Raw genomic sequence first — 11,958 nt, forward strand, 5'->3', positions numbered from 1 at the left:
CAGTTCAAAAGTTTGGGGTCTGTAAGAAAAAAAAAAAAATGTATTCTGGAAGGACACAAGTGGACAGTAAAGACATTTATAATGTTACAAAAATTTTTTGCATTTCAAATAAATGCTGTTCTTTTGGACTTTCTACTCATCAAAGAATCCTGATTTTTTTTATCATGGTTTCAAAATATTAAGCAGCACAACTGTTTTCAACATTGATAATAACAATGTTTCTTGAGCAGCAAATCAGCTTATTAGAATGATTTCTGAAGGATCATGTGACACTGAAGTCATCACCGGAATAAATTACATTTTAAAATCTATTCACATAGAAAACAGTTCTTTTAAATTGTAATAATATTTCACATTATTACTGTTTTTACTGTGTTTTTGTTTAAATAAACGTAGCCTTTTTGAGCATGAGAGATCTTACCGACCCCAAACTTTTAAACAGTAGTTTATATAAAGTATTTAATGGATGACACAACCTTCATTTACACATTCAATTGAAACATCCTATGACTCGTTGTCCGCTCGTCAAAGCGCAATATCTCTGTTGTTCTGTCCTCCTCTCCAGCGGTTTCTCAGTTTGCGCATCACCATGCGGATGGGCTCAGTGTACTGCTTGTTGGCCAGTCCCAGTATCAGGGGGATGACGGCCATGCTCCCGATTCCCGTACAGGACATGATGATGTACAGAGAGGAGCTTGGCAAGCTCAGCCCGCTCTGCAGAGCCGTCACGGACATGAGTTGGTAGATGATATACGGCACCCAGCAGACCAAGAACGTGAGGGACACGGCGGCCACGCATTTGGCGTAGCGCAGGTTAAGCTGCTGCTGCTGCGATCCACAACACCCGTCCCATCATGCCCACGATGGACAGCATGGCCGGCAGAACCAGTCCGCACACTTCCAGATAAATGAAGGCCTTGGGAAAAACCTGTTTGTAGGAGCAAACCTCATCCTCTCTGGAAGTGTTACCAACTGTGGTTGATGTCAATAATGTCTCCTTTGGGTTGGAGCTCTTGTTGGCATTGGGTTCCACCCAATTATTCCATCCAAAAGCAGGGAGGGATGCGTATAGCAACGGCGGGAGCCAAACTGTTAATAAGGCCAAGGGAAAGCAGCGGTGAACCCAGAACTGGCTGTGGTGGAGCGGGCTGACGATGCACAGGTAGCGCTCATAATGCACCATCACCAGATTGAAGAGGAACGACAAGAACAGAAAGTTGGGGAAGATGTACATCACCAAACAATGCTTGAAGTCCAGATGCCGGTCGAATGTCATGCGGGGAATGAAAGGCAGGGTGATGCCCGTGCACAAGTCGGCCACCAGCAGACTCAAGAAGAAGTAGTTTGGGGTGTTGTGCAGCTGCCGGTTGCAGGCGATGCCTATGATGATGAAGAGGTTGGAGAAGATGATGATTGAAGAGAGTGGAACTGTCATATAGAAGATCAGTTTCTCTCTGTTCAGCTTGTCGAGTGTATCCATGATGGAGAGCTGTTCCCCGCTGGACTAAACCAGACTAAACCTTCTCCATCCACTGAGAGAGTCCTGAAAACAAGTAAAATATAGTAAACACGTCTTGCCTATTATATCAGTTCAGTTGCTTGGTGACATAATCATTCATCTCAGTGCTACCGGTTTGTTTTACTTCCCTTTTATATAAGACAGAATGAGAGTTAACATCTGACCCTCCTGAAATGAATTAAAGGAATAGGTCACACAAAAAATTAAAACTCTCATGATTAACTCACTTCCATTTCATTTGCTTTTATTTATTTCTGTGGAACAGTGTTTTTTTAATGTCATTACTGTACCATTTTTAAACCAATAGTCTGAATTAGTCTTTATTTTTATATTTTCATTTTAAAGTTTTAGTAATTGTGTTTGTCATTTAGTTTTTTAGCTTTAGTAATTTTAGTACAGTTTAGGTTTTTAATATTCTCTATTACTTATGTTAACGTTTAATTTATTCCAACTAACGCAAATGTTTTACAGTAGTTAACAATAACAACACTAGCCTGGTCCCACCAGACTTACATTTAATTTCATTTGTACATAGAGTCTGGCACTGCTCCATTGACAACATAGACAGTAAAAGAAATGGACAGAGCCATCTCATTGGATCTCAGTTGAGACAAGTGAAGCCCATTTTTAGCGATTTTCTAAACTCAAACAAGCTTGATGACGTGAGCAACCTGTCTGACAGATGTAAATCTTCTAGTAGCTGTGCGTGCAAACTACCAACGTTAATCTTGCAGAGACGGTGAGCTTGAGCAAAGAGTTCTTTGGCGTGAGTGAGCATGAGTAAGTATTCTGATTAATTATTTTGTATAGTATTTATTTTAAAATGTAACGCCAGTACGCCTCCTGTCTGTACCATAGAGAGTATATAAGGGTCTGTACGGTAATTTCTCAACTGTGCGACGGACAGTCGAGTGGTTATGACGCAATCGTTAGCCTATTTTTACAAAAACTGTTTCTACGGGGCCATAATGTAACATAGAAGATAATGGAGCCCTTTATACATTGTCGTGTTTCTTTAGAAATAAATAATGGACAAATGGAGTGTTTAAACGCCTCAGATGTAAAGTTATTCGCTGTCAAAGTGACGCCAAAATGAATGGGAGTCAATGGCAATGCTAACGCAAGTGAAGTTCTGCTACAAGATGGCGGCACCCGGGAGGCTTCAACTTCCGGTCGATGGATTACCCCCTTGATTGACAATCGTTAACTTCCTTGTAGGCGGGGACTCTATTTACCCAGAGTTACTCTGGATCTGCCATAACCAATCGCTAACGTTGTTCGTGACGTATGTCATCCGAACCCCGTGGGGAGGAGGGCCACAACATCATGGCCACCAACAAAACTAAGCAAAGATTGTTCTTGCTCCGGCTTTAACTTCTTTATATTCGGCAGCGTTGCCACAACGGACCGAATGGCTTCGCTCGCATCTTTCTCAGCTCAAATAACCCTACAACTCAAAATAACGCACAACGTCATCGTTCTCAGCCACTCCCTCTGTTCGCTGATTGGCCCGGTAAAAAATTGATCGGAGAAAACCAAAGTCTACAGCAGAATCCTAGACGTAGTACTGAAGGAAAATGAAAATTGAGCGGAAGTACGTAGGAGGGCGGAGTCAGGCTATAACAACACTGCATACTGGCCAAATTTGCCCATTGGCCTCTATGCATCATGTCCTTCTGATCATCCCCATATATACTGATTGGCTCTATCACTCTGTCTCCTCTCCACCAATAAGCTGGTGTGTGATGGGCGTTCTGGCACAATATGGCTGCCGTCGCATCATCCAGGTGGTGCTGCACATTGGTGGTGGTTAAGGAGATTCCCCCTTCCATATGTAAAAGCACTGAGTACCTAGAAAAGCGCTATATAAATGTAACGAATTATTAATTATTATTATTGTTGTAGAACACAAAAATAAATCTTCCCACAACTCTTTTCCAGTGTATGAGTTTGTGTATAGTATAGTTATGGTCACTGATAGTTGTTTCTCGTCGCCGACGAAGCTGTGAAATAGCTGAAAGATTCTGCTAAAAAACAGCATATGGGTTTGGAACTATATGAGGGTCATGCCTTTAACATCTGATCAGTTTGAATTCAATATCTTTTTAGTATTTGACCTTTCACTGGACAAAACATTTAGTAAATCGGATGTTTCATTATCATGATGCACAGTTATCACTCAAAATTACTCTACTTTGCTGGAGTTGATGCAGTAAAGACAGAAGGCAGATAAAAACCACAACCAAAGCTGCATGACCCCAAAGTATTAGAGAGAACATGTTAACCAAAGCCAGTGCTGCACAATTGCATCCGGCTAATGTTTAAATATTCATATAGGTTCATGTTTCCATTTGTATTAAACAATGGTGGTATGACGCTATCAAATGTCCACCACTTGCACCAAGCAAACTTTCCTTCTCATTCAAGGTGTAAATGCACTGAAATTCAGTAATGCTTTCTGTTGAATTTGGTCTTTAATTTTACTTTTCCCTTGAAGATAATGATTCACTCACTAGAAATCAGCACAAACAGTATAATCATATTACATTGATAACAATTACAGATATACAAGTGAAATTATACAAATAGTAAGCCATTCTGATTTTTTAAACTCAAATTATTATGTTGATAATGTAATTTGTAGGGATGCACAGATATGAAAAATTTGGCCGATTTTGATAATTCTTTATATTTGCAAAAAGCCAATAACCAATATATTGCCCTATAAATATAAATCCAAATTTTTATGTAATTTTTGAGAGCCTGGTCACAAAATAAAAAAGTTTCACCATTAAAAGCCATGTCCCAAGCACACAATTATAATGTTCTCATAATTTTATGTAGCCTATGACAGACTTGCGCTGCACATGTTGCACTTCACAGTATTTTCTTTTTTGAAGTGATTCCAATCATATTTCTAGCAATTCAAAACCATCATGGCGAACAGTGCGCATACGATTGATATATGACAACGATAACATTAAAAAATAACATATATCAGCCTGTACCGATATGGTGGCCGATATATCGTGCATAGTCATTTGTAATGCAAAATTTTCTTTTGAATAAAAAAAGCAATTTAAGTAGTGAAATCAGACTTTTGTTTCCCAGTGCACTTGAAATGTGGCAGTGAAACTAAAAGAAACATGTCTGTCAAATACTCACCTCACAAATAATGTTAATCTTCATGCAGTAGACTCGCATAAGATGTTCCAGCCATGTGTGAATCAGTGATCCTGTGAGGTTCTCTCACACTGTTGTTCCTCTCCTCTCACCAGCATTTGTGGACGGAGATCTGAGTTGTTCACAGTAGTCAGCAGGATGCTTCTTAAAGAGACAGTGACCTCATTCTGACTTCGGCCGTGAAGCATCACAAGAGAGGTATTTCAACTCAGGAAGCAACAGTTTACACTCGATTTATGAGATAGATGTGGGAGGCATGGAAACATGCGATGCTGATATCTAATTGTATATTTCTATCATAAAAAGAGTTTAATTACATTGAAGGTAGTTTGTACAACTAGTAAACTAAAAAGAGAGTATTGCACATAACATTTTTAGCCTACTACTATGCAGTAGAATATACTCTAACAGTTAAGTTTTTTTTTTTATGAAATGAATGGTTTAGTTCACACAAAAATGAAAAATGTGTCATTTACTCATCCTTATGTCATTACAACCCTGTCATTTCTTTTTCCTTTTGTGAAACAAAATGAGATGTTAGGAAAACATTTATGAGCTGTTCTTTTATAATTTACAATGAAAGTAGATGGGGATTTACACTACTGTTCAGGTTTTTGAAAGCTGTCTCTTATGCTCACTAAGGCTGTATTTGTTTGATCAAAAATACAGTAAAACACTAAATATTGTTGAATATTATTACAATTTAAAATAACCGTTTTAAATTCTAATATATTTTAAAATGTAATTTATTCCTGTGATGCAAAGCTGAATTTTCAGCATCATTACTCCAGTCTTCAGTGTCACATGATCCTTCAGAAATCATTCTAATATGCTGATTTTCTGCTCAAGAAACATCATTATTATTATCAATGTTGAAAACTTTTTGTGTTTTTGTGGAAACTGTACATTTTTCTACAAATAATTTGTTCCCCCAGGATTCTTTTATGAAAAGAACAGCATTTATTTTAAATTGAAATCTTTTGTAACAATATAAATGTCTTTACTGTCACATTTGATTAATTGAATGCATCCTTTCTTCAAAAGTAATAATTTCTTTAAAAAGAAACAAATCTTACCGACCCCAAATGTTTGAATGGTAGTGTGTATACTTCCAAAAGGGACAAAAGTACACCATTAAAGTATCATAAAGTGTAGCTGTGCACTATATTTCAAGTCTTCTGAAGCTATATGATATGAAATATATGAGGTTCTTGTTCTGTGATATGCAAAATGGCAATTGGTTCCAGCGAATTAAATTTAACAAAACAACATGAGGGTGAGAAAAAGATGACACAATTTTTAATTCTTGAAATGCTTTAGACACATGCAAAAATAATTATTTACTTACTGTACATAGTCTGCAAGGTCTCTACTGTACTCTAACAGAAGTGATGCATGTGAACAACATTCAGTTTGCTGAGAAAAAGCAGGCGGACGGCAGTCAGGCTTGCTCTGCCTGGTGCCACAGCAAACACATCTATCAGCCTCTGTGTCATTTACCGAAGGTTCCCCTCGGATGGCCTCATCCCTGAGATACGCAGCGTCACAAGTGCAGAAACACACAAACACATACAGACCTAGGAAAAACACATAAAAAGAAAGGCCCGTGTTACGTAATTAATACGCATTGTGGGACGAGGGACAGGAAATGGACACTTGGACATTCTGTGGCTGTTTTCCTGAGTGGTCAGAAGTGAAACCGTTATGTATGGAAGACATCGCTCATCTGATGTCAGAGTTGTCCAGACACCTGGACAGAAAGAGTTATGGCCACATAACAAACGGTTTCCAAACTTGCATGATTGTTGGAAGTATATTTTTGGCCATGTGAGAACATGTATAGCTCTTAAAGTCCCCATGAATTCAAAATTGACCATACTTACTTTGTTTGCCTAAATTGATCGTTTTGTGGAATATACACTGCCCTCAGACAGCGTAATTTCCTGAGGGACCAAAATAATAGGCCACCAACGTGTTGTCTGTGGGTCAAGAACCAGAGTTTCCTCCATATAACCAAGGCGCGGGGATACTGCCGCGTGATCTTGATCGTACGGAGTGGGTTTCCCCTCAGGGAGAACCCTCTGGTCCTGAGCCACCACTGTAAAGGTCTCACGTACAGCAGGTCAAAGGGTATCACATTGAACGCTGCTGCCCTGAGGCCTAACAGTCACTGTTTCAGAACAACACATGATGGCCCCTCAGGTCTGGGAGGAGATGTCTCAACGCATTGAAGACGACCATCATCTCTAGGCAATTCATGTGCCAAGCGAGATGATGACTCCTCCCAAGCCCTGAGCTGAGCGGCCTTCCAATACCGCTCCCCAGCCGGTGAGGGAAGCATCTGTCGAGATAGCAACTCGATGGCAAAGAGCTCCCAACACCGAACCCTGGGTTAAGAACCAGTGTTTCCTCCATATAACCAAGGCACGAAGGCACGGCCGCGTGATCTTGATCATACGAAGTGGGTTTCCCCTCGGGGAGAACCCTCTGGTCCTGCGACACCACTGCAAAGGTCTCATGTACAGCAGGCCAAAAGGTATCCCGTTGGACGCTACTGCCACAAGACCCAACAGTCTTTCGAACTGTTTTACAGTGCGTGACTGGCCTAGCCTCAGCTCTTTTGTGGCTGTTAGGATAGCAGCTACACGAACGGGCGACAGAGTGGCCCGCATCGTCACTGAATCCCATACCACACCAAGGAAAGTGGTTCTCTGTACTGGAGAAAGCACACTCTTCTTGGCATTGAGCCTCAACCCCAACATCTGCATATGAGCGAGAACGACACCTCGGTGCCGAACCGCTAACTGTTCTGATTCCGCTAGAATCAGCCAGTCATCTATGCAATTCAGAATGCGTATACACTGCAGCCTGGCGGGGCCAGAGCTGCGTCTATACACTTCGTGAATGTGCGGGGTGATAGAGCTAGACCGAAAGGAAGTGCCTGATACTGGTGTTCTTTGCCCCAAAGAAAACCTCAGGAACCTCCTGTGCTGAGGGAGGATGGAGATATGGAAGTATACGTCTTTTAGATCTATCGTGACAAACCAGTCCTCGGATCTGATTTGAGTCACGATCTGTTTGAGTGTCAGCATCTTGGACTTGAGTTCCAGCACCAAACACTCCAACAGACGAAGATCTAGTATGTGACGCTGCTCTCCATCCTTTTTTGGAACAATGAGATAACGACTGTAAAGACCCGACGCAATGTCGGGTGAGTACACCTGCTCTATAGCTTTCTTTGCTAACAGGGCCTTTACCCCTTGCTCCATTACCAGAGAGATTACCATTACCCATAGAGATATATTTGGCAGTAGCTTCCGCGCTGCCAGAAAATCTACCAAGGGAACCAGCCCCTCGAGGCTGGCCTCTGGTGTAATAAAGACAGCCAGTTCGGGGACCTGAAACATACTGGCAGGAACCACCCGAACTGACTGTTTTCGAACCCCCCTCAGAGGGCGCGAGTCCGACGCAATGTCGAGTTGACGCTGCGCCAGAAGCTCGCTGGAGAACGCTGCGCCCCGAAGCACCAAGGGTGGCGGGGTTGGCAGAACGGTCCCCTGAGGGCACAGAGATGGAAAGGGCACCGTATAATGAGGTGTACACCATTCCACCCCGGTTGGGGCTGCCCTCACCGGTCTGACGCCGTGGCGCCAGACCTTTTCTTTTGAGCCGCAGCCTTCTCAGCATGAAGAACGGTCCTCGGATCCGGCTTCTGCTTTGAAGGCTTTGGCTGCTGTGTTGTGTATGAGAAACTAGCCGGCTGGAGCTGCTCACGCCCAGCAGCCCCAGTGGGTTGGACATAGCGAGGGAGAGATTATCTTATATCTTTCTCCATGATTCCCATCAAATTGAGCCAGAGGTGTCTCTCAGTGACCACATTTCTTTGGCTGCCATCCCTGAGAGATAAATCAGAGGCCCGACGGAGTTCTCAAACCCCATCGGGCCAAACTCCCTCACTTCTGTCCAAATACCACAGCAGGTCAGCCTGATATGCTTGCAGCACTGCTATAGTGTGCAAGCAGGCTCGTGCTAGACCCACTGCCATATATGCTTTTCCCACTAGTTTAAAAAATAGTTTTCTTTAATGGTTTAGTGAGAGAAGCCGACGCCTTCAGGGACGATACTGAACCGGGGGACATAGCTCGCAAGTGTCTGTTCTACCCGGGGTATTGCCCCATAGCCATACTCTCTTAACCCCCAAATATCTGAATATACATGAATGTGGGGCTAAAAAATGAGTAAGGCTTTTTCCATGATCTAGACAGCTCGCTGTGCAGATCGAGAAAAATGGAAGGCCCCGTGATGGAGGTGGAAAAATAGAGGGAAGGAAACTCGTTCAATTTATTTTAAGGACGAGTGCCCCCTTATTTCTGCTGGCCATTAAATATTTAATTTATCTACAGCCTTAGTAAACACCTCCACCAGCTTATTATTATATATATATATTTTTTATATACATTCTTTATATATATACACTTTATTTTATATATAATATATAAACTATCATATATATATATATATAGGCTATATATAATTCTCATACGCTGGGGAAGATATGGCAAATCCACTTCCCCCATGATTGTGTACACTTTCAATGCCCAGCACATCTACCTCCTCGGAGGTAGAGCACTGAAGCATTGATTTCTCTCCCCGGGCGGAAGAGACCGCAGTGCGGGCTTCCGAGACCGGAGAGAGAGCACTGGATCCCTCGTGGAAAGGGAGGAGATAAGATCCGCGGACCCGTCTCCAACCCCGTAACGAGATCCTATTCGCGATCCACAGGAATGCATTCTCCGCGCTGCCTCGGCAGACGCGTGTCCTGCACCCCGAGGATCGCGAGCCTGGCCACTTTCCTCGAAAAGTGACAGGCGGGAGTGGAGCATGCGAAGCGAAAGCTTCTCACAATGTTGCAATTGTGCTGCATTGTGCAATGCTCCCCCTCGGAGGCTGATACCGCATGCTCCACTCCCAAACAAACTACACAAAGCTCGTGTGTGTCCCCACCCGTTAAATAACGCGGGCAGGGAGAAGCACAGAGTTTGTAAAGTTGTTTCGCCATAACTCTTCCCAATAATATCGAACAGACAACAATAAATAGACAGAGACAGAGTAACACAGATCGCTTGCTGAGACACAGAAGCTAATGCCGCGTTTCACCGGATGTGCTCTTATGCCTTCCTGGTCATGACGTCACCCGCCCGTGACGCTCATTCTTTCCATTGGACTAGTTGACATTGATGCTCAGACGCATTCACGCTGGGGGCGTTCCCAAAGCGTCAAGTGACGCATCGCGAGTTCCCTCGAAAGGGAACTATCCTTTTGAAAGGTTATTTTTTTCCATAGATATTTTTTAATTAAATGGTGCTTGTCCGTGGCAAACTTAAACTCATAATTTAGTTTTAAAAAATGAAATTATGCATTCTACGGAGCCCCTAAAGGGACATGGTGATGGAAAAAAAACATGAAGGGAGGAACAAATTTAAATTGCATACTCTTGCAGTTATACAGTTGGGTTATTATATTGTATATAATTTGTGGGTATCAGGGAGCCCCTATCAATATGTGGGGTATTGAAATCGGTTTTGAATGCACGCTCGCTTTTCACTGTCTCTTCCCAATTGTTACGAACTGCTCCGAGACTTGGAGGTGAAGATCCAAATGCAGCTTTAATATAGAATGGTCGTACAGGCAGGGTCAAGAATCAGCAGACAGGACAATGGAGAATACGCAGAGAGAATCCAAGAAACAGGCAGAGGTCAGGGCAGGCAGCAATAATCAGAGTCCAAGAACAATCCAAAGTCAAAACAGAAAAACAAACACGGGAAAACGCTCGGAAATGCAGACACACGGTACAACAAGACTTCGCGGTGAGAGAATGAATGAACAAGGTATAAATAGACTGAGACTGGCAAGATGACAAGACACAGGTGAATACAATCAGTGACAATGAGGTACAGGTGAATGTGATCAGTGATGATGAGTCCAGGCAGTGAGTATGGGAAATGTAGTTTGTGAGGAAGTGATCATAATCTATTGTGGAGCGCCCTCTGGTGGCTTTCGAGGGCACTCCAGCTGGTGATCGTTACATAGCCCCCCCCCCCCAATGAGCGGCTTCCAGACGCTCCAAAACTGTCCAGGTGGGTGGTGGCATGGAGGCGGATCCGGGGGCGGGATGGAGGGCCAGGTCCGTGGAGCAGAAGAGGACCTGGAGACTGCGACAGGACGGAAGGCCAGGGCAGAGCAGACAATCCATCGGGCGGCCAGGGTGGAGCAGACAGTCCATCGGGCGGCCAGGGCGGAGCAAACAGTCCATCGGGCGGCCAGGACAGTGAAGACCCCTCGGGCGGCCACGGCGGTGAAGACCCTTCGGGCGGCCACGGCGGTGAAGACCCTTCGGGCGGCCACGGCGGTGAAGACCCCTCGGGCGGCCACGGCGGTGAAGACCCCTCGGGCGGCCACGGCGGTGAAGACCCCTCGGCTGGCCACGGTGCAGGAACAGGCACCGGCTCAGGAACCGGCTCCGGAACTGGAACAAGAACAGACTCTGGCTCAGGAACAGGAACAGACTCTGGCTCAGGAACAGACTCTGACTCTGGCTCAGGAGCAGGAACAGACTTGGTGACGACGGCCATCTTGTCCGTAGACACTGGCTCGGAGGCGGCCATCTTGTCCGTAGACACTGGCTCGGAGGCGGCCATCTTGTCCGTAGACACTGGCTCGGAGGCGGCCATCTTGTCCGTAGACACTGGCTCGGAGGCGGCCATCTTGTCCGTAGACACTGGCTCGGAGGCGGCCATCTTGTCCGTAGACACTGGCTCGGAGGCGGCCATCTTGTCCGTAGACACTGGCTCGGAGGCGGCCATCTTGTCCGAAGACACAGGCTCAGAAAGAGGAAGAGGATCAGGCTCAGGATCAGGCTCAGGCTCGGCAGAAGTGACGTGAAGCTCAGTCTCTGGATCGGCAGAAGTGACGTGAAGCTCAGTCTCTGGATCGGCAGAAGTGACGTGAAGCTCAGTCTCTGGATCGGCAGAAGTGACGTGAAGCTCAGTCTCTGGATCGGCAGAAGTGACGTGAAGCTCAGTCTCTGGATCGGCAGAAGTGACGTGAAGCTCAGTCTCTGGATCGGCAGAAGTGACGTGAAGCTCAGTCTCTGGATCGGCAGAAGTGACGTGAAGCTCAGTCTCTGGATCGGCAGAAGTGACGTGAAGCTCAGTCTCTGGATCGGCAGAAGTGACGTGAAGCTCAGTCTCTGGATC

General features: G+C 44.4%; 1 pseudogene; it reads right to left on the minus strand.

The window, feature by feature from the left end:
• Positions 1–525: 525 nt before the first annotated feature.
• LOC130105480 (G-protein coupled bile acid receptor 1-like) lies at positions 526–11,334 on the minus strand (annotated as a pseudogene).
• Between the last annotated feature and the right edge of the window lie 624 nt (positions 11,335–11,958).

Source organism: Rhinichthys klamathensis, unplaced genomic scaffold, assembly GCF_029890125.1.
Source record: "Rhinichthys klamathensis goyatoka isolate OS25496 unplaced genomic scaffold, OSU_Roscu_1.1 h1tg000320l_1, whole genome shotgun sequence".
In the NCBI taxonomy this organism is placed as follows: Eukaryota; Metazoa; Chordata; class Actinopteri; order Cypriniformes; family Leuciscidae; genus Rhinichthys; species Rhinichthys klamathensis.